The sequence below is a fragment of the Gekko japonicus genome, unplaced genomic scaffold (genome assembly GCF_001447785.1).
Source record: "Gekko japonicus isolate JY-2015 unplaced genomic scaffold, Gekko_japonicus_V1.1 scaffold147, whole genome shotgun sequence".
NCBI classification, from domain to species: domain Eukaryota; kingdom Metazoa; phylum Chordata; class Lepidosauria; order Squamata; family Gekkonidae; genus Gekko; species Gekko japonicus.
The window spans coordinates 1,162,873-1,167,311 of record NW_015163607.1 but is presented as its reverse complement, the minus strand read 5'-3'; positions in this window follow the sequence as shown (position 1 = coordinate 1,167,311).

Below are 4,439 nucleotides of genomic sequence, written 5' to 3'. Positions count from 1 at the left end.
AAATAAAGGGCATCCACACATGCATAGACAATACAACATGCCCTCTATGTGTGGATACCTAAATCAGCAGATAGAGGGCACACTTACCCGAAAGAAATTTTCCTGCAAACTGAAGTAATCCCCTAGGTTTGTAGAAAAATCTGAAAACTGGGGGGGAAAGTGTTGGGGGGTTTAAATCCTCCCAAATAAAGGGCATCCACACATGCATAGACAATACAACTGTCTGGACCAGACTTACCCACACTGCCACCACCCCCAACAGAGCCACTGTTGTCCCAGCTTGGGAGCCCAGCCCAAATGCCACCACCAAGACTGCTGCCACTGCCAGGCCAGCCATTGCTGCTGCCACACCTGCCACCACTAGGAAAGCTTCCACCGAGCCCACTGCTGAATGCACAGATGGAGAAGGAGCTGCCAACAGAACTGCCAACCCCCAAAGGTGCACCAGGCCAGTCTGGGCCACCACCATGCCACCTGCTACTGGGGAGGCCACTGCAAACATCATAGCTGGTGCCAGGCTCAGTTTTGCCACCTCAATGCCAGGTGCGTCCACACACTGGTGTTCTACCTTCCAGGGTCCCTGGCTACCACAATAGAGTAGGGTTGCTGCCGGACACAAAGGCAGGGGAAAGGGGGGAAGAAAGAAGGGGAGATTGGCTTGAGGGGGAGAGAGAGAAAGGGAGAGATAGGGTATTGGCTTGGGGGGAAAGAAAGAAGGGGAATTGGCTTGGGGGGAGAGAGAAAGACAAAAAAGAAGGATTGGCTTGGTGGAGAGTTAGAAAGAAAAAGAAGGGGAGATTGGCTTAAAGAAAGGGGAAGATGGGGGGACAGGGAAGGAAGCAAAGATGAGGGGAAAAAACCCCTCCCCACAAGTTTCTTGTTGGTCCCTGCTTGTGAGTAACATGTCGTTGGAAATCTTCTATGGCTCTCAGCACTGATAGTGGATCATAACATTATAGAAAATTGCTCTCATGTCTAAAATTACATATCGAAGTAGAAGTACAGATCACTAACGTTTAGGGTTTGATAAGCTTATGAAAAGATGGACTTTGTAATGTTATGGAACAATTAGTTTAATGATGATCTTCTCCCTTTTATATTGTTTGAAACTTTTGTAATTTTCTCATGTAATTTTTCCCTGTTCTTTTTTTTAAATTAAAAATAAAAAGGAACCCTTAAACAATACCTTAAATGCAACTGTACGGAAGATGTTTCATCTTCAGCAGTATGGGACGCACTCAAGGCGGTTACCCGCGGTCAAATAATCTCAATAGCATCCTACCTAAAAAAATGAAGAGAATCACTCAAGACTGAACTCATCTCTAAAATACAAACCTTATAATCAGTGCACAAGAAAAATGGAAACAAGAAGACTTATAAGAAGCTCACCACTGAACGCAAACTCTTAGAATCCATCAAAAGCACAGGCATCCAGATAAAAACTTCTTTACTTAAAACAAAAATATTGGGTCAACTCACCAAAATCCAATTTTTACTTTGATATTCACTAGACGACTTAACTCCATTCTGACGTCATATGTTCACCACGACCAGTCAGGTTTCATACCGGGGAGAGACCTCACGGATAATGTTCACAAAGCATTGCACATCATATTGGCACATAACAAAATGAAAGCTGAGTCTGTACTTCTCTCCCTCGACATAGAGAAAGCGTTTGATTCGCTGGAAACAAACTACCTGATTGAGTTATTGAAGCACATGAAATTTGGCGACAATTTTCTTACAACAGTGAGAGCCATCTACTCGAAGCCATCAGCGCAAGTCAAAGTCAACAACATCACTTCCAAGACCTTCACTCTTAGCAGAGGAACGAGACAAGGATGCCCGCTATTGCCAGCATTATTTGCACTAGTGCTTGAGCCGCTGGCGGAGAAAATACATCAAGACTCCAACATATCTGGAATTCGTCTAGGTCCCCATGACTTTAAACTAAATCTCTTCGCCGACGACATGTTGCTCTTCCTAACACAACCAACAACATCTCAACAAAATCTCCAGAAACATCTGGTCAATTTTGGACAAATTTCAGGTTTAAAAGTTAATCGACCAAAATCTTGCATATCTTTTTCTACAAAACAAGCGATACAAGAAAACTTTGATTACCAATGGCATTCATCCTCACTGCCGTACTTAGGCATTCACATCCTGAGAGACTTCAAGGATTTGATCAAAATTAACCACTTACAGAAATTCCAAGAAATTCAATTATTTCTCTCCAGTTGGAACAAGCAGACACTCTCATTTCCATATAGATTACACCTAATTAGATCTTTTCTGTTCCCAAAGCTCCTTTTTCTTTTCCGTGCAATACCAATCGGACTCTCTGCCTCACTCCTTCATAAATTGCAAGCGACGTTGAACACCTTTCTATGGCAAGGTAAAAAACAGAGGACAAGCTTCAAAATCCTTAGAAGAGAGGAGTGCTTCCGGTGCGGCGTAGCGACGGGCGGAGTGCGGTTAGCTCCGTCCCGCCCGAACCTCTTGTGGTCTCTTCAGAGTCTCCCGAGCGTCGGGAGAACTTGGCCAGCCCTCCCGGAGAGAGGGCTGGAGCATGGGGCGTCTTTTTTGGCCCCTCCCGTCTGTCGGCACGCGGGGGGGTGTCCAGAAACTGCTCCAAAACGGGGCCGCTTGAATGGGGAAAACATGGCAACCGCCATGTTTGAAGTAGCTGCAGCCATCCGGACTTGTTTTTAAAATATCTGAGATGTTTATTCAACAAAGCAACACAGAACTAGAAGAAAAGCGTGAGTAAAACTGATGTTTGAAAGGGAAACCCCCAAAAAGAAAGTGTCCTAAAGGGAAAGTGATAGCGGCCGGGAGATTTAAAGGGACCTGAGTGTTTGCTGCTACCTAGTTGGGGGAAGAAGATTTATTTCATCCTTGGTGGTCCGTCGGATTTGGCTTTGGCGGTGAGGACTTATAGGAAGGTTAATGTTTGGTGAACAGCTGTATAACAAGGAAAAAAAACCCACTTCCATGAAGAGAGAACTGTTTGAAAGAGTTTGGAAATGGAGGACGAGAGAGGGATTGAGGATGAAGCTGATGGAAACACTATGTTATGTGGACTGAGTACTGAGCAGTTTCTTGAGACATTGAGGGATGCGGTTAAAAAAGGGTGTGAAGAAGCATGTTCTGAAATTTCAAGAAAACTAGATAATTGCCAGAGAGGAATTGGGAAATCGGAGGAACGCGAGGAACTCAGCTTGAAGGAAAATCCAGGTGATGCGTATAAGGAGAGCGATTTTATGCTTAAAGAGGAACCACCGGAATTCACGCAAGAGAAGGAACTTTTGGGAACGGAAATATCGGTATCTACACAAGAGAAAGAGCCTTCGGTAACTGAAAGAGTTGGGAAAAGGCTTAAAAAGGAAGTAATATGTGTTAAAGCTGGACTGCTAATGTGTAAGAAACGACGGTCGAAGTTTGAAAAAACAAGAGATAGAAGGATTAGGAGAGAGAAACGATGGGCATGGAAGTTTAAAGAGAGCAACAAAGGAAGGAATGCTGAAGGGTTGAAAGGAAGAGAGGACAGTCTGACAAAGCAAAGAAGGTTCAAAGATCAAAAACATGTGGATATGCTGAGGCTGAAAAGTAGAAGGCAGATGTTCAGGAGAAAAAATAAACTATATAAAAAGACAGAACAATGAGTCTACATTTAATATCTGATAAGACGGAACAACGACCCCAAATTATTTATATTGTTTTCCTTTTCTTTTGTCATTGTTAAGGTGTCTGTTTTTTTTTTCTGTAATAAGGAATGAATTGATAAAGTTTTAGTATGCATGAATTAGGGGGGAAAAGAAGTGGACTGATAGGGACTGGGTGTGTTTAAGGAGATATGTACTTATAATTTTTGAAATAATCAAGGAAAATATAATGTGAATACCAATCAGCCAAAGACAGAATAGAGTTTAAAAAATTTGGGGGAAAGAAAATATGAATGAACTAATGAATTAAGGGGATAAATTTGAAAATAATGAGAGATGTCTTCAAGAAGGAGGGAAATAATTATTGTATACTTATTTATTTATCTATATGGACTATAAAATGCCCTGGAATGTTAGAAAGTATAATTAATTGGGATAATATAGCTTGTTAGGCACATGATGAGGTAATGTAATTGGAGGTAAAAAGAAAAATAGATAATAAGCTATACAAAAAGACAGATCAATGAGTCTACACCTAATAGCTGACAAGACGGAAAAATGACCTCAAATGCACTTAACTATGCACTTAACTATTTATATTATTTACTCTCTCCTTTCTGTTATCGTCTGTTGTTTAGTAATAAGGAATGAATTGATAAAGCTTTTATATGTATGAAGTATGGGGGAAAAGAAGTTGAATGATAGGCATTGGGAATGTTTAAGGATATTTTGTTTTTGTAGGTGGTGGTTCTTTTTTGGAGCGGATTATCG